Source organism: Pristiophorus japonicus, chromosome 6 (assembly GCF_044704955.1).
Source record: "Pristiophorus japonicus isolate sPriJap1 chromosome 6, sPriJap1.hap1, whole genome shotgun sequence".
NCBI classification, from domain to species: Eukaryota; Metazoa; Chordata; class Chondrichthyes; family Pristiophoridae; genus Pristiophorus; species Pristiophorus japonicus.
Window position 1 is genome coordinate 17,499,253 of NC_091982.1, and position 24,120 is coordinate 17,523,372.

General features: G+C 49.1%; 1 long non-coding RNA gene across 2 annotated transcripts; it reads right to left on the bottom strand.

The window, feature by feature from the left end:
* Window positions 1-343: 343 nt before the first annotated feature.
* LOC139265093 (uncharacterized) lies at window positions 344-23,202 on the bottom strand. 2 transcript variants are annotated; one of them, XR_011593468.1, is made up of 3 exons: window positions 23,148-23,202; window positions 22,506-22,674; window positions 344-359 (listed from the first exon to the last, which is right to left on the bottom strand). It is a non-coding gene; the product is annotated as an uncharacterized lncRNA (long non-coding RNA). The 2 variants fall into 2 exon arrangements; XR_011593467.1 differs by lacking the exon at window positions 344-359 and adding an exon at window positions 14,538-14,642.
* Window positions 23,203-24,120: the final 918 nt, after the last annotated feature.

The following is a 24,120-nucleotide window of genomic DNA, read 5'->3' on the forward strand; positions in this document are numbered from 1 at the left end:
ACCTTGACGGACAGTGCAGTACTGATGGTGCTGGCAGGCTGCAGATCTCACCTTGTGAGCTGGCATACCTCAGTGATAATGCTTTGTGGAAGCGCAGTCTCTGAAGGCAGGTGGTGTCAGGCAATTTGAGGTAAGACCGCTTCTCCCTGTACTTGCGGGAGGTGGAATGTCTGGTTGTCCTCATCAGTCTGGCACGTCTTACATTGGGCACATAATGCTGTGGAGCGTACCTTCGGCCGTCTCGAGTCTGCAGCATGTAATTGGTCATCAAGAGAGGGTGAGAAAGGACAGGCCTCATTCCAATAGCTATCTGTTTTCCATCGATTGGTCACAAACAATGAATGTCCCGACGAAGACACCTATTAAATTCCAATCGTTCACAGTATGATAAAGATGTTTGTTCAGATATTCACATCACCTCCAAACAACTCCAGAGTACATCCGAACTACCCCGAGGTTGAAGCAGAGCAGCCTTTTAAATGATGCGACATGTGATTTAGAACATGGAATCTATAACGCTGAGTAGTTCCGGTCAGTTCCACTTTTTCCCGGCGTTTTTTTTGACAAGCGATATTGTGGGCGAGGTGTGTGCGAGGTGGTGAAAGTGATGCTGTGCGATCTCCTAGGCGTTCGTTTTGGCAAATGTGATCTTTACGACAAAATGAAGTGGCTGGTCGGTATTATTGAATCTTGGCGTTAATTACATGCGTAAAGTAATGCTGGGCGATATTATGGGTGTTGGTTTCACCCATTCTGATGATTCCGCCCCAAAAAAGTGGGCGGGCAGCATTATTTTTTTCCCGGCGTTACGCACATGGGGAAAGTAACGCTCGCCGATAAGTGTCCAAAAAATGGGCATCAGTTTCCATTTTGTGGCTAAAGGGGTGATATCTGGGCGTTATACGTCATTTCAGCGGTAAAATGGACGTTATATTAAGTGCATGCAAAAAAAGTGTAAAATCTAGCCCCTGGAACAAAATGGATGACTTCCCCAAGTTCATGGTCTCCATGGTTTTGAAACTCACCAAACTAGAAAAGATATTAATTGGAAAGCCATTAACGTAATCAAGGAATGGCACCGGCCCTCCAGACAGACACATGTAAGAGGAGAAGCCAATCAGGAGCAGCCCTGGAATCAAGGCCTAATCCTGAGGCTTTCTGAGAAACTATGGCCTTAAGAGGTATAACAACTCAAGCCAAAGATTGCTGTCTCTTTTCTTAAACACACAGCAAAAAGCAGGACCTTCCTCTACAGACAAAGGAGCAGGCTGTGTGCTTTGCCAGAGGGAAGTAAAGTATACCTTTTTATACCTTTTTTATTACATAAGAACATAAGAACATAAGAATTAGGAACAGGAGTAGGCCAGCTAGCATCTCGAGCCTGCTCCGCCATTCAAAAAGATCATGGCTGATCTGGCCGTGGACTCAGCTCCATTTACCCGCCCGCTCCCCATAACCCTTAATTCCCTTGTTGGTTAAAAATCTATCTATCTGTGATTTGAATACATTCAATGAGCTAGCCTCAACTGCTTCCTTGGGCAGAGAATTCCACAGATTCACAACCCTCTGGGAGAAGAAATTTCTTCTCAACTCGGTTTTAAATTGGCTCCCCCGTATTTTGAGGCTGTGCCCCCTAGTTCTAGTCTCCCAGACCAGTGGAAACAACCTCTCTGCCTCTATCTTGTCTATCCCTTTCATGATTTTAAATGTTTCTATAAGATCACCCCTCATCCTTCTGAACTCCAACGAGTAAAGACCCAGTCTACTCAATCTATCATCATAAGGTAACCCCCTCATCTCCGGAATCAGCCTAGTGAATCGTCTCTGTACCCCCTCCAAGGCTAGTATATCCTTCCTTAAGTAAGGTGACCAAAACTGCACGCAGTACTCCAGGTGGGGCCTCACCAATACCCTGTACAGTTGCAGCAGGACCTCCCTTCTTTTGTACTCCATCTCTCTCGCAATGAAGGCCAACATTCCATTCGCCTTCCTGATTACCTGCTGTACCTGCAAACTAACTTTTTGGGATTCATGCACAAGGACCCCCAGGTCCCTCTGCATCGCAGCATGTTGTAATTTCTCCCCATTCAAATAATATTCCCTTTTACTGTTTTTTTTTTCCAAGGTGGATGACCTCACATTTTCCGACATTGTATTCCATCTGCCAAACCTTAGCCCATTCACTTAACCTATCTAAATCTCTTTGCAGCCTCTCTGTGTCCTCTACATAACCCGCTTTCCCACTAATCTTTGTGTCATCTGCAAATTTTGTTACACTACACTCTGTCCCCTCTTCCAGGTCATCTATGTATATTGTAAACAGTTGTGGTCCCAGCACCGATCCTTGTGGCACACCACTAACCACCGATTTCCAACCCGAAAAAACCCATTTATCCCGACTCTCTGCTTTCTGTTAGCCAACCAATTCTCGATCCATGCTAATACATTTCCTCTGACTCCGCGTACCTTTATCTTCTGCAGTAACCTTTCGTGTGGTACCTTATCGAATGCCTTTTGGAAATCTAAATACACCACATCCATCGGTACACCTCTATCCACCATGCTCGTTATATCCTCAAAGAATTCCAGTAAATTAGTTAAACATGATTTCCCCTTCATGAATCCATGTTGCGTCTGCTTGATTGCACTATTCCTATCTAGATGTCCCGCTATTTCTTCCTTAATGATAGCTTCAAGCATTTTCCCCACTACAGATGTTAAACTAACCAGCCTATAGTTACCTGCCTTTTGTCTGCCCCCTTTTTTAAACAGAGGCATTACATTAGCTGCTTTCCAATCCGCTGGTACCTCCCCAGAGTCCAGTCAATTTTGGTAGATTATAACGAATGCATCTGCTATAACTTCCGCCATCTCTTTTAATACCCTGGGCTGCATTTCATCAGGACCAGGGGACTTGTCTACCTTGTGTCCCATTAGCCTGTCCAACACTACCTCCCTAGTGATAGTGATTGTCTCAAGGTCCTCCCTTCCCACATTCCCGTGACCAGCAATTTTTGGTATGGTTTTTGTGTCTTCCACTGTGAAAACCGAAGCAAAATAATTGTTTAAGGTCTCAGCCATTTCCACATTTCCCATTATTAAATTCCCCTTCTCATCTTCTAAGGGACCAACATTTACTTTAGTCACTCTCTTCCGTTTTATATATCGGTAAAATCTTTTCCTATCTGTTTTTATGTTTTGCGCAAGTTTATTTTCGTAATCTATCTTTCCTTTCTTTATTGCTTTCTTAGTCATTCTTTGCTGTAACATCATTGTATCTGTTGTAATTAAGTAAAGCCCATAGGATACGAATAGACTGCAGTTGTGTTCGATAGGCTATTTGCCTGTGTGTGTGTGTAATAAACTTATTCCAAATTGTTTTAAAAGAATTCGTCTTGCTGTCAATTTAGTGCCAGAGATTTAGAAATCTTACAAAATGGATGCAAGTTCTGGCTCAATGACACAGATTCAGCGTAATTGGCTCTGTGGCATTTTAAGATTGTTTTGTTAGTTCTTGTCCTTAATAATAGGCACAGCAAGTGGAAAATTTGGGTTGAGTTATTATGTTCATAGACTAAGGAGAGAACATATGCAAAAGCATGTGAGCCAAAATAAATGCATGAAAAGTAGAGAAATATCTTCTTAGAGTGGAAACAATGAGATTTAGTGCACAGATGGTGTTGGATCCGGGATAGAAAAGGAGCCAAAATGTAATTTGAGGTCAGAATTGGCAAGACAACTTATAATAAAATAGGCTCATACCATTCTATCTGGGAGGAAATTGCTGAGTGATCAGTTTACCCTGAAAAGAGTAGTTCTAATCAAAATACTGAACTAAATATGTTGCATTTGTGCTTGATATATTCTGCAGCATGTTTGCATTGGCTAAACATTCCATCAATGGCTATCAGGATTTTTCATTGGTTGACATTAGTCTAATATGTACAGTTAACTATAAGAACATAATAAGAACATAAGAAATACGAACAGGAGTCGGCCATACGGCCCCTCGAGCCTGCTCCGCCATTCAATACGATCATGCCTGATCTGATCATGGACTCAGCTCCACTTCCCCGCCCGCTCCCCATAATCCCTTATCCCCTTATCATTTAAGAAACTATGTATTTCTGTCTTAAATTTATTCAATATCTCAGGTTCCACAACTCTTTGAGGCAGCAAATTCCATAGATTTACAACCATCTGAGAGAAGAAATTTCTCCTCATCTCTGTTTTAAATGGGCGGCCCCTTATTCGAAGATCATGCCCTCTAGTTCTAGTTTCCCCCATCAGTGGAAACATCCTCTCTGCATCCACCTTGTCAAGCTCCCTTATAATCTTATACATTTCGATAAGATCACCTCTCATTCTTCTGAATTCCAACGAGTAGAGGCCCAACCTACTCAACCGTTCCTCATAAGTCAACCCTCTCATCCCCGGAATCAACCGAGTGAACCTTCTCTGAACTGCCTCCAAAGCAAGGATATCGTTTCGTAAATATGGAAACCAAAACTGCACGCAGTATTCCAGGTGTGGCCTCACCAATACCCTGTACAACTGTAGCAAGACTTCCCTGCTTTTATACTCCATCCCCTTTGCAATAAAGGCCAAGATACCATTGGCCTTCCTGATCACTTGCTGTACCTGCAGACTATCCTTTTGTGTTTGAGGCACAAGTACCCCCAAGTCCCGCTGTACTGCAGCACTTTGCAATCTTTCTCCATTAAATAATAACTTGCTCTTTGATTTTTTTTCTGCCAAAGTTGTTGTAAAGTCCTGTCCCCTCAGTACAGATTCACACGAGGCATGTAGTGAAGTCAAGGTCACTCTGGACCTGCACCTTTATTTCACAGCTCTGGAATGCTGCACTTGCCTGAGCCCTGCCCTTTTATACCTGTCTCTTGCAAGTGCACCCCTGGTGGTAAGGTATGCTGGTGGTTACAGGTCATATCTTATTACAGTCATGTATAGCATGTTAGGAAACAGTTATATATAATAATGTAAGATACATGACATCACCCTCCCCCAGGTCTTATTGTCTTTATAGGTTCAGTCTCTCAGGTGGTCTATGCTCTCACGTCGAGCGTCTGAGTTGTGGTTCAGTTGTTTGCCTTGGTGTCTGTTTTTCTTTGGGTATGGTTGCTGGTATCTCGCCTGGGCTGTCTGTTTCGATTGGTGTGATTGTTGTTGAGTTGCCTGGGCTGTCTGTTGGGATTGCCCATTCCTCAGGTTGTTCCCTCTGTCTGTCCACCAGGTGTGGTGCGAGTTCCACATTGTAGTCTGCCTCTGGTTCCGCAGCGTTGGTAAATCTGCTTTTGACTTGGTCTACATGCCTCCGGCAGGTTTTGCCATTGTCCATTTGTACTACCAGTAGCCTGTTTCCTTCCTTGCCCATTACTGTCCCTGCAAGCCATTTGGGACCCCTGCCATAGTTTAGTACAAACACTTTGTCCCCTATCTCATTCCATCTCCCCCTCGAATTTCTGTCATGGTACTCAGTCAGCTTACGGCGCATTGCCTCAACGATTTCGTGCATGTCTGGGAGAATTAATGAGAGCCTTGTTTTTAAAGTCCTTTTCATCAACAGTTGCACGGGGGGGATCCCAGTCAATGAGTGCGGACGAGATCTGTATGCCAGCAGCAGTCGCGACAGGCGACACTGCAGCGTGGGACCTTGGATTTTAAGCATGCCTTGTTTAATGATTTGCACTGCTCTCTCCACCTGGTCATTGGAGGCCGTCTTGAACGGTGCCGTCTTGATGTGATTTATGCCGTGGTCAATTATAAAGTCTTGGAATTCTGCGCTGGTGAAGCACGGACCATTGTCACTGACCAACATGTCAGGGATTCCGTGCATTGCAAACATGGTTGCGAGGCTCTCCACAGTGGTGGAGGTTGTGCTCGAGTTTAAAATGGTGCATTCGATTCACTTTGAAAATGCATCCACAACTACGAGGAACATTTTGCCCATGAATGGGCCCACATAGTCTACGTGCACCCGTGACCACAGTTTGGTTGGCCAGGGCCAGAGGCTCAGTGGAGCCTCCCTGGGGGCATTGCTGAGTTGGGCTCAAATGGTGCACCTTCGGACGCAGAGCTCCAAGTCTGCGTCAATACCAGGCCACCAGACGTGGGATCTGGCTATGGCCTTCATGAGAACGATCCCCGGGTGCTCGCGGTGGAGCTCCCGGACAAATGCCTCTCTGCCTCGCAGAGGCATGACTACTCGGCTGCCCCACATCAGGCAGTCTGCTTGTAATGATAGCTCATGCATGCGCCTGTGAAAGGGTTTTAATTCCTCGGGGCAGGCATCGCGAGCCTCTGCCCAGTCACCGGTTAGGACACATCTTTTTACTAAGGATAACGTGGGGTCGCTGGCCGTCCAGGCTCTGAGTTGGCGAGCCATCATGGGCGAACCTGTGGACTCAAAGGCATTGATTGCCATGACTATCTCACAGTCCTGTTCGTCAGACCCTTCCGTGGTCACCAGGGGTAGCCTGCTGAGCGCGTCGGCACAGTTGTCTGTGCCTGATCTGTGCCTTATGGTATAGTCGTAGGACGCCAGCATGAGTGCCCACCGTTGAATTCGTGCCGAGGCGTTGGCGTTTATTGCCTTGCTCTCGGATAGGAGGGACGTGAGGGGCTTGTGGTCGGTTTCTAATGCGAACTTGGCCCCGAAAAGGTATTGGTGCATCTTTTTGACACCGTACACGCACGCGAGCGCCTCCTTTGCTACATTCCGTACCCGCGCTCTGCCCGCGAAAGTGATCTGGAGGCATAAGCTATGGGTTGTAATTTGCCCGTACTATTGACATGTTGCAAAACGCACCCGACCCCATACGCTGACGCATCGCTTTTTACCTGGGTCAAAGAAAGTCAAAACACTGTTGGAACACAGAAGGTTGCGTGCCTTATTGAAGGCGCGTTCCTGGGCGTCCCCCCAAAACCAATCGCATCCCTTTCTGAGTAGCACGTGGAGAGGCTCCAGCAGCGGGCTTAAGTTTTGCATAAAGTTCCCAAAGTAATTGAGTAGCCCGAGAAAGGCGCGCAGTTCTGAGACATTCCGGGGCCTGGGTGCCAGGTGAATTGCTTCTGTTTTGGACTCTGTTGGGCGTATTCCATCAGCGGCAATCCTTCTGCCCAAAAATTCAACCTCGGGTGCGAGAAACAGGCACTTGGATTTCTTGACTCGTAGGCCTACCCGATCCAACCGCTTTAGTACTTCCTCCAAATTACGGAGATGGGAGTCGGTGTCCCTGCCTGTGATAAGTATGTTGTCTTGAAATACAACCGTCCCGGGATGGACTTGAGCAGACTCTCCATGTTGCGCTGGAATATGGCAGCTGCCGACCTGATGCTGAATGGGCATCGATTGTACATGAAAAGGCCTCGATGTGTGTTGATGGTGGTGAGTAGCTTGGATTCCTCGGTCAATTCTTGCGTCATATACGCAGATGTGAGGTCTAATTTTGAGAAAAGTTTATCTCCAGCCAATGTGGCAAATAAGTCCTCCGCTCTGGGCAGCGGGTATTGGTCCTGTAGGGAGACTCTGTTTATGGTAGATTTGTAGTCCCCACAGATTCGTACGGATCCATCAGGCTTCATGACTGGGACAATGGGACTTGCCCAGTCACTAAATTCCACAGGTGATATAATGCCTTCCCGCAGATGCCTGTCTAGTTCGTGTTCAATCTTTTCCCTCATCACGTAGGGTACAGCTCTGGTCTAGCATCCTGTGTGATGTAAATTTTGACTTTGGCCCCTTTGAAAGTGCCCACACCTTGCTGAAAGAGATGTTCAGATCGCTTTATAACTGTTGAGCAGGAGGTCCGTTCCTCTAATGACATGGCATGGACATCATCCCATTTCCAGTTTAGTTTTGCCAGCCAGCTTCCCACCAGCAGTGCTGGGGGGGTCTCCGCGGACAATCCACAGGGGAAGTCGGTTCACTGTCCCTTTGTGTGTGACAGAGAGCATGGCGCTGCCGAGGACTGGTACGATTTCTTTGGTATATGTCCTTAATGTGGTGTCGACCCTTGTGAGTTTTGGTCTGTCTCTTTTATGCGGCCACAGTTGTTCAAATTGTTGAGCGCCCATGAGAAATTGACTCACTCCCGTATCCAGCTCCATGTTGACAGATATCCCGTTGAGTAGGACCGTCATCATTATAGGAGGCATCCTGTTATAGGAGCAGCGGCCATTGATCGTGTTGACCCGCTGTACACCGGTGTCCCGAGTACTGTCCCCACCATCTTCTAGTCCGCTTTCTGACCCATCCGATTCGTATACCAGCCGAGCTGCTGTATTTTTGCACATGCGGGCAAAAAGCCCTGTATATTCACAATTTCTGCAAACAGCCTGCTGAAATCAACATCCCCTTGCCGAGTGCCCACCCCTACACCTCCAGCACAGACCTGTTCCATTGTTCAAAGAGTTTCCAAAGAATGTGCTGCGTCTGGCTGATCTCTCTTGAGCTTCTCTCAGTTTGTAGTTGATTGCTCGCATTGTCGGTTGATGAGGTGTGAACGGCCGTTCCTGTGGCCCTTGATGGCTTCTGCCTGCTGTCGAGAACCTGTTCTCCCAGTTTTGTCTGTGTGTGGGGGTTGCAGCTTGTTTAGTGCTGTGAACTTCTTGTTCCAATATTTCGTTAGATGTCGTACCTGCATTGTAAATCAACCTCGTTTCTTCTTCCCCTACCAAGAATGTCTGTGCAACCAGTGCTGCTGCCTCTAAGGTCAGGTTCTTGCTCTCTATGAGCTTTCAGAATATGCCTGCGTGGCCTATTCCTTCAATGAAAAAATCTCTCAGCATTTCTCTCCTTAGTTCATTGGAGAACTCACATAAACTAGCCAACCTCCGAAGTTCCGCCACAAAGTCGGGTATGCTCTGGCCCACACAGCGTCTGTAGTTGTCGAACCTGTGTCTGGCCATGTGTAGGCTGCTCGCTGGCTTCAGGTGGTCTCTTACCAGTGTGCTCAATTCTTCAAACGACTTGCTTGCTGGTTTCACAGGTGCCAACAGATCCTTCATTAAAGCGTATGTTTTCGAGCCACAGCTGGTCAAAAGATGGGCTCTTCTCTTGTCTGCCTTATCGTCGCCTAACCAGTCTTTGGTTACAAAGCTTTGCTGGAGTCTTTCTATAAAGTCCTCCCAATTGTCTCCCGCATTGTACTTTTCATCTGACCAATTGTTCGCCATTCTGTGGATTCTGTAATCCCGTAACCCGTCGCCACTGTAAAGTCCTGTCCCCTCAGTACAGATTCACACGAGGCATGTAGTGAAGTCAAGGTCACTCTGGACCTGCACCTTTATTTCACAGCTCTGGAATGCCGCACTTGCCTGAGCCCTGCCCTTGTATATCTGTCTCTTGCAAGTGCACCCCTGGTGGTAAGGTATGCTGGTGGTTACAGGTCATATCTTATTACAGTCATGTATAGCATGTTAGAATACAGTTATATATAATAATGTAAGATACATGACAGTTGTAGTGCAAGAAATTAAAGGGCCAAAGTTGGATATTGCCCCAGCTGGGGTCAGTAACCTTTACGAAGCCAAACATTCTGCGCCCGGTGCAGAAATCTCACACCGGAAGCGAAATTGGGTTTACCACCCCTCACAGGAAGTGGAGCTCAATGTCGCGCACTCCACTTCCTTTTGGGGCGAGACTGAGGGCACGACGCGGGTGCATTGTGGAGCGCTACGCCGCCTCTCTGCCCCTCCCCTTCCATTAATGGGGAGGGACGCTGCGAGCTCTGCAGGCCCTTTGATGGCCTCCAGTGGGCCACCGGTGATACGGGTTGCCGTGGCCATAGCTCGGCACCGAAAAAGAGTGCCGGGCTGCACAATCGCAGCCCGGTCCCAGCGAAAGCATCAGACAACAGCCCAACCTGCAAGTGGGTTAAAAACAAAGATTGCGGCGCAGCGCCCCGCATTCGATGTGCAGCCCTGCTCGCGACCGTTGAGGCTGGCGCAGGCATTGCCCATGGCAGCCTTTACGGGGCGCTACCCAATTTACGTCGCGGGGCGGAAAGGGGCCACCGTGGAGCAAAAAGGGGTCGCTGCACACGACAATGACATCATTAGCGGCCCGGTGGGGTGACCAGCGGGGGGCGCGCTATTGCATTCGCGCCTCCTCTAAAACCCACACAATTTCACGGGAGCCGCTAGTGCCCCCGGACAAAAAACACTATCGCGCCCCGTTAGCGCCCCCTGGAGGTGCTAATGGGTGGCGCACTACAGGGGAAGTTCACCCCCTCGATCTTTAGTCTGCCAGAACAAAAGTCTGCTTGCTCCTATGATATGAGTAAAATAATGTTGCTGCCTAGACCAATAAAACAGGCAAGAACATTTTTATTTACATGGGCTTCAATTCAAACCTGATACAGTTACAGGTTAGAATTTTCTGTATCAGTGTCCAGCTATTATTCAAGTCACAAGGCATAGTTAAAGGGTATGTTTTTTTATCGGGGCCCCTTTACAAAATAAAATATCAAACCATGACAAAGAATTGTGATTAGTTTTAATATTTTAATATCATTTTTGAACTACTTCTGTGTAAACAGAGCTCATGGCATAATTGTGGAAACTGCCCTAAATGAGTTACTGATGACAAGATTGCTGAAACACCATGCATTAGTAATTGTAGGGTAGATTTCCCAATGACCTATGCTGGTAGAGCAAACTAGATCCGTCCATACAGGGACTGGGAGGTCAAACTTTGGGCCTGTTCCTCACACACCTGGCACTTGCCTCCTGCTATTTTCTAGCCAGAATGTTTTTCATGCACAGAGGCCATTAATACAAAATGTGCGAGAACCTCATAAAGGCCCCAAAATTATGTTAAAATGTCTAATTGTATGTCGAGGTGATTTATTGACTTTTCCCCTGAGGTTGATGTTTGCTGTGCATGCTCAGCTCAAGCCAAAAAAACGGTAAGCTTCACATGCAATGAAGCTATTCAAGGAAAATAGGGTTTTCTGGGGTTATTTGTTCCATTTTTGCAATACATTTTTAGTACTGTGTTATTTTATAATAGATTATTTGCCAATTTTGATTAAAAAATAAAATATGCTATACTGCCCATATTTCTCTGGTAGAATTTATGGGCTCAATTTTCCCGTGATCTGCACCGTTTTTTTGGTGACACCACTTTTTTTGGCTTAAATTGAAATATCCAAATTTCCCCAAAGATTGTGCCAACGTAACTCAGTTAGTTATGTTTTTTTTAGGTTAGTTTATTGTTGCGTCATAGCCTGATGTCTGTGCCAGTTTTTCACATTTATGCAAGTTTGGCCAACTTACATTTCTCCTCGGACAGCGTGTGTGATCACTCCCAAAAAACCTTCTGGGCGCTTAAGGAAAACCAGTACACATCAAAAAAATCGGCGCAAAATGACACCATTGTTTTTAGGCGAAATTTTGGAGTGAGTGAAGAACACATTAAATATGCATCATGAAGTTTAATTTTTTTCAAACTTAAAATGTAGAAAATGGAAGTTTAATGCAATTCTTTGATTTTGGATTTTTTTCAAAGTGCCACGCCACAACCGAACGTCTCCTCACCAGGCTCAAGGGTCGGCGCACAGCCGGCAGAATCGGTCCCTTGCCCGGACACAGGGGCTCGACGTCAAAAGAAGCCCGGGGGGGGGGCGTGGTAGTGTGTGGAAGCCGAACTGAAGGGATGAGAACCCTTACACTATGCAGCAGCATCAAATGAAGCCCGTGGGGGGCGGAGGGTGGGAGGGGATGTGGGTGTTTGCCGAGCCCTAAAATTAAAGAATTGCATTAGACTTCATTGCCCCAAATGTCCTCATTTGAATGCCTAGCTTCCCTTTCTAAGCAAGCCTATTACGCATGCCCAGACCTGGATGTGGTCCATAGTAGGGCCTCGATCTTGTGGAGAGAGACAACAAAGAAGCTCGTCCTGCTATTTTGAGCTTCTTGCAAAGGTACAATTTAATCATGGGGGCAATACTGACGATGCCATACCTCGTGCAAGCCTTCTGCATGATGGTGCTGCGGAGGAGACAATTGATTCGACATCATCGCATGAGGAACCTCAGAGCCCGTAGGATGATGGGCAGGAGGCCTTACCCATGTCTGGTATATCAGGACAGGCATTCGTACCTACACCTGAGTGATGCAGACTGTGTGAGAAGGTTGTGTTTCTGCAAAGAAGTTGTAACCGAGATTTGTGAGTTAGTAAAAACAGACCTGCAACCTAGAAGCGTCAGGAGAACTGCTTTGTCATTTGAAGTGAAGGTTACAGCTGCACTTTAATTCTATGCATCTGGATCATTCCAGGCCACAACTGGGCATGTGTGTGCCATTTCTCAACATGCAACACATATCTGCATTTGGCAGGTGACTGCTGCACTATATGCCTGGAGGAATGACTACATAAAGTTCTCCATGACCGCCAGGCAATGTTTGAAAGGGCTGTGGGCTTCTCCAGGATTGCTGTCTTCATAAAGGCACTGGGCTGCATTGATTGTACCCACATTGCCTTGCGAGCACCTTTGGGGGATTCCGAGATATACAGGAACAGAAAAGGCTTCCACTCCATTAATGTGCAGTTCTTGTGTGACGACATGCATTGCATCATGTCAGTTGATGCAACATATGCTGGGAGCACCCATGATGCATTCACCCTTCGCGAGAGTGTTAAATCTGCCATGATTCAGCAGCAGCCAGAAGGGCAGAGCTGGCTGTTGGGAGACAAAGGGTACAGCTTTGCCACCTGGCCCATGATGCCCCTGCGCATAACCCGGATGGAAGCTTACCAGGAATACAACATGTCCCACATTGCAACGCGCAGCATAATAGAGAGGACCATTGGTATCTTGAAACAGCGTTTCCGATGCCTGGACCATTCAGGAGGCTATTTGCAATACTCCCCTGAGATTGTCGGTCATTCACTGTTGTGTGCTGCATGCTGCATAACTTAGCCATCATAAGGCAGCAGGAGCTGGTAGTAGAAGACCCAACTGAAGTGAGGGTGGCTGATGATGATGAGGAAGATGCAGATGACGAGGAGGAGGAGGAGAGGGAGGAGGAGGAAGATGCAGATGATGAGGAGGAGGAAGGTGCAGATGATGAGGAGGAAGCAGAGGATGAGGAGGAGGAGAAGGATGCAGAGGAGGAGGATGCATAGGAGGAGGAGAAGGAGGAAGAGGTGGAGAAGGAGGAGGATGCGGAGGAGGAGGTGGAGGAAGCGGAGAAGGAGGAGGATGAGGAGGAGGAGGAGGATGTGGAGGATGAGGAGGAGGATGTGGAGGAGGAGGATCTGGATGAGGAGGATGAGGATGATGAGGAAGAGGAGGAGGAGGAGGTGGATGAGGAAGGAGGATGAGAAGGAGGAGGAGGAGAAGGAGGAGGAGAAGAAGAATTTAACAAACACTTGTTTGTACATCACTTACAAACTTTTAAACTTGTAAATTTACATATCTGACAAAAAACTTTTAATTTGAGAATGGTTACAACAGTAACCACAACAATAATAACAACAACAGCAGCAAAGAAAGGTTGCACCCATCTCTCCTCCACCTTAATCTAAGACCGCCCGCTGCACTTGGTCTTGTTGACTCCACCCCTGCCCGTAGGCGATGGTGCAGCTTTTCTCGGGTTGGTACCAAGCTTATACTTTCAAACATCTCGGGTAATGCGCACTTCTTGATAGTGGTGGGCGGGGTGGGGGGGGGGGCAGGGGAGGGGCAGGCGGTAATGTGGAAGACCCAGCTTGGGCCTCTTCGTTAGCTGGTCTGGGGATCGAAGTGGGAGTGGCAGTTGATTCTGTCAATGGGCGCAGGGTCTGGGCATGTTCATTTATTGCAGCAACTAACTCCAACATTCCCTCCCTCATATGCCCTGACTGTCTCAACTACCTCCAGCATTCCCTCCATCACGTTCGCCGACAGTGTATTAGCTACCTGTGACAGTCCCTCCCTCATGTTCACCAATAGTGTGTCAATTATCTGCATCATTCCCTCCCTCCTGTTCACCAACAGTGTTTCAACTATCTGCAACATTTCCTCCCTCATGTTCACTGACAGCGCATCAGCTGCCGGCGACATTCCCTCCCTCATTTTCCCAGACAGTATTCCCATTTCTCGTGAGTTGTTACTTCTCCTGACAGTCCCACTACCTCATCACCCACCCCACTGATGGTGTCCAGGAATGATTGTGTAAGGTCAATGCTCCCCACATTCATTGCCATCATCTGAACCACAACTGTTAGATCCTGCACCTCAGGAGAGCGCTGTCGAGCTCTCCATCCCCGCCTCACTCTGGGTGTGGCTCGCTGCATCCCAGTGGGACCCGCAGCCTCGACAGTGGGGTCCTGGGTGTGCCTTGCTGCACCCCACTGGAATCCCCAGCCTCGGACTGTGAGAAACCATGGGATGTCCCACCAACACTCGTACCACTCAGGAAAGGGCCTGGAACCTCAATGGTCATCACCTGCACCTCCTCCAGAGTGAGTACAACAGTGGGGGCTTCATCCATCACCTGCTCCTCCCCCTCACCCCTATGCGCTTGGTCTGGAAGGTGCGATTGGAAGATGCTTTCCTCTTCTGGCTCATCCGCGTCTGAATCTTCTTCTGCATCGGCTTCAGCCTTGTCAGGGTTGGCCTCAAGTTCTGCAAAATCTAACAGAACAGACCAATGGTTAGCAGCAGAGGAGGGGGCAGGGTGGGTGGCATGCGTAGGCTCACAGCGCAAACTGCAGGCTCCTTTGAAGGACCACAATGAATGATAGCACACTGCATCAACCAAAGCGTAGCTGACGGAGACATCCCCATGAACTGGAGCATGGCTAGCCCGCGCAGTACTTAACATTTAGACTGTAGAATTTGCAGGAGTTACCCTCTCCCTCGAGTGTGGGCCCAGCTTGTGCAGTGGTGGTTGCTTTTCTCCAGGCAGGACCCATCAAAGCAGCGACCCTCTCTTCCAAGGATGTCAGTGGCTGCAGATTTGCCGGGCCTCCTCCTGTTCGAGTTCTTTCCCTTTTGTTGTGTGCCACTTTCCTCTGCAAAGATGAAAATATAACTTTTTAGAGAGGGTGTCTTTCTGCTGGGCGGGACATATATACAGATGGTCACATTTACAATTGCAATTCCAGTGAATAAATGAAAATATTACTTACACTAACTACTTGACCAAGGTCCTGCCACTTCTTTTTGCACTGGCTTCCAGACCTCGGGGTGATCACCATTGCACAGTAATCTTCTTCAAGTAGTTTCCAATGTTTCTTCTTTTCTTCTGGTGAAACTTTTATGTGACCTCTGCTGGTGTCGAGCTCGTGCTATCTGGTCTCAATTACAGTAACTAGTGCCTCCACTTCATCCTGTAAGAAATTCTTGGTCCTTGAGCCACATTTTGTATTGCAGCTCTGATTTTTCCAATGAGAATGAAAGTGCTCACACACAACTAATGGCCAAATGCAGACCGGAAGCTAATGGCATGCATGCCCATAGCAATCACGTCAAAAATGTCCTTTTTTTTTCGCGCATGCGCAGAAAGGGGGGGCATCATTTTTTTCGCTGCAGACATTAGGTTCCACCACCCAAAGCTAAAGGACAGGCTGCATGGTGCCAAATTCAAAAAATATAATGGGGAAACTTTCTAGTTATTTTTTTGGAGTAGTCGGGGCCCAAAAAAAACAGGCCTAACTCTTGCAGTACGCCAAAAAACAGCATTAGGGAAAATTGAGCCCTATATTTTGACTTAATGGATAGAAAGGCATAGCCATTAGTTTTCCCTGAGAGTGATGAATGGCAGTAAAGGATTTTGATCCATCATATGAACATATATGCAACGCTGTCTGCTTGAGTTTGCTGAGTATGAAGCTCCACTCTATCCAGTCAAAGATTTAGGAATACCATTAGGACAATTGTGTTGTCCTAATATGATAGCGCACAATATTGAATACCTACTTAGACAGTTGTCCAGGTAGCAAATTTAAAACTGTACACATGTCTTCCAAATGTCCCCCTTCCCATGCCCACCAAATGTTTTTATCTGGTTCATTCTGAAAAAAATTACTCTCCCTTAAATCTAAAAAAATAGGAAAAATAAGTAGCATATGACTTGCTCCCTGATCTACAGACCAATCATACCATGACTTGCCCAACAACCCTCCTCCTTTAGAGACGCACTCTCCTCTCTTTAAGCAACTGCCAAATCAATTCACAACGGCATTCCCCCCAATTCACAGGGCACACCTTCCCTCTAACCTTCTCCTCAAATTCATAAAGTCACTAGTGGGGCTGAAATTCAGGACCCCAGTAAGGCCCGTTACTGCCCGATTGCGGCAGCCAAGCGGTGGAGTTGAGCGGCCATCGACTTCCGGTGCAATGGCTCGGCTTTTTTTCCCAATGGTGCCGACTTCTGCCCCGATCGCCCGCCTTCCGCTGCAGTACTGTGGTTGCAGCAGTGATGACACAATCGCAACGCGCACCGCTGCCGCTCCACCCCACCGCCGAAACTCAGCAGAAAAAAACCTACCTGCTTCCTGACGGTGTACCCCGATAGTTTTTGTGTTGGAGCACTTTGCTAGGCTGCGGTACCCCACTAGTCACTGCCTGCCATTCTGAAAAGTCCCCATTTACTCCTACTCTTTGCTTCCTGTCTGACAACCAGTTCTCAATCCATGTCAGCACACTACCCCCAATCCCATGTGCTTTAACTTTGCACATTAATCTCTTGTGTGGGACCTTGTCGAAAGCCTTCTGAAAGTCCAAATATACCACATCAACTGGTTCTCCCTTGTCCACTCTACTGGAAACATCCTCAAAAAATTCCAGAAGATTTGTCAAGCATGATTTCCCTTTCACAAATCCATGCTGACTTGGACCTATCACGTCACCTCTTTCCAAATGCACTGCTATGACATCCTTAATAATTGATTCCATCATTTTACCCACTATTGATGTCAGGCTGACCGGTCTATAATTCCCTGTTTTCTCTCTCCCTCCTTTTTTAAAAAGTGGGGTTACATTGGCTACCCTCCACTCCATAGGAACTGATCCAGAGTCAATGGAATGTTGGAAAATGACTGTCAATGCATCCACTATTTCCAAGGCCACCTCCTTAAATACTCTGGGATGCAGTCCATCTGGCCCTGGGGATTTATCGGCCTTCAATCCCATCAATTTCCCCAACACAATTTCCCGACTATTAAGGATTTCCCTCAGTTCCTCCTCCTTACTAGACCTTCCGACCCCTTTTATATCCGGAAGGTTGTTTGTGTCCTCCTCAGTGAATACCGAACCAAAGTACTTGTTCAATTGGTCCGCCATTTCTTTGTTCCCCGTTATGACTTCCCCTGATTCTGACTGCAGGGGACCTACGTTTGTCTTTGCTAACCTTTTTCTCTTTACATATCTATAGAAACTTTTGCAATCCGTCTTAATGTTCCCTGCAAGCTTCCTCTCGTACTCCATTTTCCCTGCCCTAATCAAACCCTTTGTCCTCCTCTGCTGAGTTCTAAATTTCTCCCAGTCCCCGGGTTCGCTGCTATTTCTGGCCAATTTGTATGCCACTTCCTTGGCTTTAATGCTATCCCTGATTTCCCTTGATAGCCACGGTTGAGCCACCTTCCCTTTTTTATTTTTACGCCAGACAGGAATGTACAATTGTTGTAGTTCATCCATGCGGTCTCTAAATGTCTGCCATTGCCCATCCACAGTCAACCCCTTCAGTATCATTCGCCAATCTATCCTAGCCAATTCACGCCTCATAACTTCAAAGTTAGCCTTCTTTAAGTTCTGGATCATGGTCTCTGAATTAACTGTTTCATTCTCCATCCTAATGCAGAATTCCTCCATATTATGGTCACTCTTCCCCAAGGGGCCTCGCACAACGAGATTGCTAATTAATCCTCTCTCATTACACAACACCCAGTCTAAGATGGCCTCCCCCCTAGTTGGTTCCTCAACATATTGGTCTAGAAAACCATCCCTTATGCACTCCAGGAAATCCTCCTCCATTGTATTGCTTCCAGTTTGGTTAGCCCAATCTATATGCATATTAAAGTCACCCATTATAACTGCTGCACCTTTATTGCATGCACCCCTAATTTCCTGTTTGATGCCCTCCCCAACATCACTACTATGTTTGGAGGTCTGTGCACAACTCCCACTAATGTTTTTTGCCCTTTGGTCTTCTGCAGCTCTACCCATATAGATTCCACATCATCCAAGCTAATGTCCTTCCGAACTATTGCATTAATCTCCTCTTTAACCAGCAATGCTACCCCACCTCCTTTTCCTTTTATTCTATCCTTCCTGAATGTTGAATACCCCTGGATGTTGAGTTCCCAGCCCTGATCATCCTGGAGCCACGTCTCTGTAATCCCAATCACATCATATCTGTTAACATCTATTTGCACAGTTAATTCATCCACCTTATTACGGATACTCCTTGCATTAAGACACAAAGCCTTCAGGCTTGTTTTTTTAACACCCTTTGTCCTTTTAGAATTTTGTGTACAGTGGCCCTTTTTGTTCTTTGCCTTGGGTTTCTCTGACCTTCACTTTTCCTCATCTCCTTTCTGTCTTTTGCTTTTGTCTCCTTTTTGTTTCCCTCTGTCTCCCTGGATTGGTTCCCATCCCCTTGCCATATTAGTTTAACTCCTCCCCAACAGCACTAGCAAACACTCCCCCTAGGACATTGGTTCCGGTCCTGCCCAGGTGCAGCCCGTCCGGTTTGTACTGGTCCCACCTCCCCCAGAACCGGTTCCAATGCCCCAGGAATTTGAATCCCTCCCTGCTGCACCACTGCTCAAGCCACGTATTCATCTGCGCTATCCTGCGATTCCTACTCTGACTAGCACATGGCACCGGGAGCAATCCCAAGATTACTACTTTTGAGGTCCTACTTTTTAATTTAGCTCCTAGCTCCTTAAATTCGTTTCGTAGGACCTCATCCCTTTTTTTACCTATGTCGTTGGTACCAATGTGCACCACAACAACTGGCTGTTCTCTCTCCCTTTTTAGAATGTCCTGCACCCGCTCCGAGACATCCTTGACCCTCGCACCAGGGAGGCAACATACCATCCTGGAGTCTCGGTTGCGGCCGCAGAAACGCCTTTCTATTCCCCTTACAATTGAATTCCCTATCACTATTGCTCTCCCACTCTTTTTCCTGCCCTCCTGTGCAACAGAGCCAGCCACGGTGCCATGAACTTGGCTGCTGCTGCCCTCCCCTGATGAGTCATCCCTCTCAACAGTACTCAAAGCAGTGTATCTGTTTTGCAGGGGGATGACCACAGGGGACCCCTGCACTACCCTCCTTGCACTACTCTTCCTGTTGGTCTTCCATTCCCTAGCTGGCTGTGGACCCTTCACCTGTGGTAAGACCAACTCACTACATGTGCTACTCACGTCATTCTCAGCATCGTGGATGCTCCAGAGTGAATCCACCCTCAGCTCCAATTCCGCAACGCGGTCCGTCAGGAGCTGGAGTCGGATACACTTCCCGCACACGTAGTCGTCAGGGACACCGGAAGTGTCCCTGAGTTCCCACATGGCACAGGAGGAGCATATCATGTGACCGAGCTCTCCTGCCATGACTTAACCCTTAGATACACTTAAATTGGCAACAACAATGTTAAAAGTTACTGACTGATATAAAAAAGAAAGAAAAAGAAAAGCTACTCACCAATCACCAGCCAATCACTTACCCCCTTGGCTGTGACGTCACCTTTTGATTTCTTTCTACTTCTTTTTTGCTTTCTCTCCCAGCTGGAGCGGTACAAGCTCCCGCCTCTCTCGACGCTCCCCGGACTGCCCGACTGCTGAGCCTTTATAGGCCGCTGCCTCTCGCCGACTCCCGCCTCTCTCGACGCTCCTACACAACTGGCTCTTTCCAGTCTGCAACTGCAGACTTTACTAATATTTCAGTTTTCTGCCCATCGCTCCAACCGGCAAGTGACCGATGTTCTCTATAAGAGAAGAGTCCAATACATATCGTTCCCGATGATCAGGGAGAAGCAGGTGGAGCGGCAGGCCAGATTTGTCCGCATTGCGGGGTGCAGGGGGCCATCGACTGCACACATGTTGGATTGAGGGTGCCACAAACCCATCCAGAGATTTTCATGAACAGAAAAGGATTCCACTCCCTGAATGTCCGGCTGGTGTGCGACCACCAGTGCAAGATCATGGTAGTTGATGCCCGGTATCCAGGCAGCAGCCACGAGTTCTTTATCCTGCGTCAGAGCAGTGTGTCCGCCATCTTCTCGGGCCCAAACCAGGATTGTGGATGGCTGCTTGGGGACAAGGGATATCCCTGTCCACTTGGCTGCTGACTCCCTTTTGGAACCCCAGGACTGCTGGCGAACATTCCTGCAACGACGCTTATTCCGCCACCGGGTGCATAATTGAGCACTGCATCGGGATCCTCAAACAGAGGTTCCGTTGCCTGGATCACTCTGGTGGAGCATTGCAGTACTCGCCTGAACAAGTCTCCATTTTCCGAGTCGCCTGCTGCATGCTTCACACCCTAGCCCTCATGGGGGGGCCAGCCGCTGGAGGTCGATCCAGCAGCACCACCTCAGGAGGAGGCACAGCAGCAGGATGAGGAGGTAGAGGAGGAAGAGGGGCCAGCATATGCATCGTCGCCATCCCAACCCTGTAAGGGAAGTGCAAACCCATCTAATTGCTGCTCCGTTCAAATAATTTAGAGCTCACATGACCCTTCAGCTTCGCTTTTCCATAGCATCCCAATGAAACCCTTCATACATCATAGCCCACCGTGAAATGATACGCCTGCCCAGATATAGGATCACAAAATAAAGATTTATTAAATCATTAAAAATGGTGCATAAAAATAACACATCATTTCTCACCCTTGTGTATTTCCTTACAATCCCTCTTACGAGTGCTTATCCTACTACTACTCCGCAGTGTGTCCCCTGTGGCTGCCTCATGGATCCAGGAAGGCTGCTGTGTTTCCTGTGTGGAAGCTGCAGATGTCCCTCGACCAACTCTGGCCCTGGAAGGGCCTGCTGGAGACTGGTCAGCACCCTCCTGGGAGGGTTCAGTCGGCCTTGGCTCGGGCGACTCCATGCTTGGAGGCAATGGCGGAGTGACAGTTCTGGGGTCAGGAATGTTGTGATCCTGAGAGACTACATCATCAGGATCCTGGTCCAAGTAGCCTGCGTCACTCCCTGGGGGGTGGTCAGATCGGTGCCACGGTGGCGCACCGGAAGGTCCCCCGTGACCCGTGGTGGACCCAGCCGCGAAGGCAATACTGAGGTATCGGGTGACATCCAGCTGAGACTGCCTGAGAGCAGCCACAGTCTCAAAGCCACCAAAGATGACAGCAGTAAGACACTCCGTGACCTGTTGCCCAGAGTGCATAAGAGCATTCTGAGCTTCCAGGGCTACGGCCATCCTCTCCAAAGCAGCACCGATATGCTTGTTCCCTCACGCCTGTGCTGCAATGGCAGCTGCCACATCATCTACGAGTTGCGGCATCACAGCTGGATCTGCACGGTCTCTCTGGGAGTCCACCATCGTCTGCACACTGGCAATGATGGGCTCCATGGAGTGCGCAGAGCTGTCGACAATGCGGGAGGCGGACTCCTCCACACTCCTCACCACTTCCGACAGCCTGTCCGGCACCCTTGTCACTGCCCCCAACATCTGGGAATGCATGGCCTCCATCCTTCTTTCATAAGCCCCAACATCGATGGGCTTGTCTGCGTCCTCCTCAACAGAATTCCAGTGCGGACTCGCACACCCCCCCCCCTCCCACCAGGAGAGCTCGCACCTAAGGTTCCCTCTGCCTGTCACCATGTTGTAGCCCGCTAGGTCCCGGTGCAGCACCCAGTGCAGACCCCTCTACTATATCGACTAAATCCGAACACGTGCTCCCAGTATCTGAGCTGGCGCGTGTGAGTGGAAGCAGTGATGCAGTGCTGCCAACAGTGAGCCCCTCGTCCTCTGTCTCATCGGAGCCGGCAGTGTCCCCCTCGTCCTCTGCCTCATCAGAGTTATCACCACCGGATGGAGGGGGCTCCAGCATGTAATGTAAGCTCGAGGCCACAATGTTCTCTATGGTGTCCGGATCCCCATGGCTGTCTGGCACCTCAAGGCTGCCATCCAGGCTTTGCCTCGCACTCTCTATCTCATCATCTCCTCCCTGGTCTCAGCTTTCTGTCCCCTCAAGGCTGTGGTCCAGGCCTCGCCTCGCCATCTCATTATCTCCTCCCTGGTCTCGGCTTTCACTGCTATCAAGACTGTCGTCGGACATTTCCCTCCCATGCGCACCAGTTCTAGGACCCGCTCGCTGGCTGTTAATGGACCTCTCATCTGCAAACATAAATGGCACACTAAGGGATGCCGTGAGGGGGAGGTAGGGGATTGACGCATGGAGGCTGCAACTAGCACACTTTCAGAAGGAAAGGCACAGTAGGTGCTGGTGCTTTCACGGAGAAATAGCATTAAAGGAGGGTCTCACTTACCCACTTTCAGGAAGAAATAGCATTAAAGGAGGGCCTCACTTACCCATGCTGCCTGCAGGGGGATCAGCATCGCCAGTACCAGGGACCACAGGGAATGCAGCATGTCTGCCCACTAGCGCCTCTATCCTCTCCTCCACTGGTGTGAGGAGTTGAAGCTTGGTCTCGCCAACAGCAGTCCTCCTCTGTCCCATGCAGTTGTAAGCAACCTTGGCCTGCAAAACAAAGGGCCCAAGTTTCCACATGATTCGCGCCTGATTTTTAGGAGCAACTGATGGAGAACGGACTATTTTAGAAATCGCAATTCTCCACATTTTTTTTTCTGCAGTTCTAGTCAGGTAGAACAGTTCTAGATTAGAACAGAATTTTTTCTTCAAAAGGGGGCGTGTCTGGCCACTGACGCCTGATTTGAAAGTTTCCACAGTGAAAATGTACTCCAAACTAACTTAGAATGGAGCCAGTGAAGATTTTTGTAGAACTGAAAAAACCTGTTCTACACATTAAAAAATCAGGCGCAGGTTACAAATTAGGCGTCCAGAACGAGGTGGGGGGGGGGAGGGGGGGGGGAGGGAACTCATTAAATTCGACAATAAATCCTTATTTATACTTCTACAAATATTATACAAATAAATCCAACCTGAATAAACATTTATAAGCCAAGAAAAGATTAAATAAACCATCTTCCTACCTGTGTGAAAGTGCTTCAGCCAGGGAGAATTGTGCCGCTGAGCGAGAGAGGGAGGGAGAGAGAGAGAGAGAGAGAGAGAGAGAGTGAGAGAGTGAGAGAGGGAGGGAGGGAAGAGAGAGGGAGGGGAGAGAGAGGGAGGGAGGGAGGGAGGGAGGGAGGGGAGAGAGAGGGAGGGAGGGAGGGAGGGAGGGAGGGAGGGGAGAGAGAGGGAGGGAGGGAGGGGAGAGGGAGGGAGGAGGGAGGGGAGGGGGGGAGGGGAGAGGGAGGGAGGAGGGAGGGGAGGGGGGGGAGGGGAGGGGGGGGAGGGGAGAGGGAGGGAGGGAGGAGAGAGAGGGAGGGAGGGAGGAGAGAGAGGGAGGGAGGGAGGGGAGAGAGAGGGAGGGAGGAGGGAGGAGAGAGAGGGAGGGAGGGGAGGGAGGGGAGAGGGAGGGAGAGGGAGGGGAGAGAGGGAGGGGAGGGAGGGGAGAGGGAGGGGAGGGAGGGGAGAGGGGGGAGAGAGGGAGGGGAGGGAGGTGAGAGAGGGAGGGGAGGGGAGAGAGGGAGAGAGGGAGGGGAGAGAGGGAGGGGAGGGAGGGGAGAGAGGGAGGGGAGAGAGGGAGGGGAGGGAGGGGAGAGGGGGAAGAGAGAGGGGGGGAGAAGGGGGGGAGGGGAGAGGGGGGGGGAGGGGAGAGGGGGGGAAAGGGGAGGGGAGAGAGGGCGGGAAAGGGGAGGGGAGAGAGGGGGGGAAAAGGGGGGGAGGGAAGAGAGGAGGGGGGGGTCGGGGAACAGGAGCGGGTGTCGGGTCGGGGGGGGTGTCGGGTCGGGGGGGGAGCGGGTGTCGGGTCGGGGGTGGGGGGGGAGCGGGTGTCGGGTCGGGGGTGGGGGGGGAGCGGGTGTCGGGTCGGGGGGGGGGGAGGGAGCGGGTGTCGGGTCGGGGGGGAGCGGGTCTCGGGTCGGGGCGGGGGTGGGGGAGCAGGTGTCGGGTCGGGGCGGG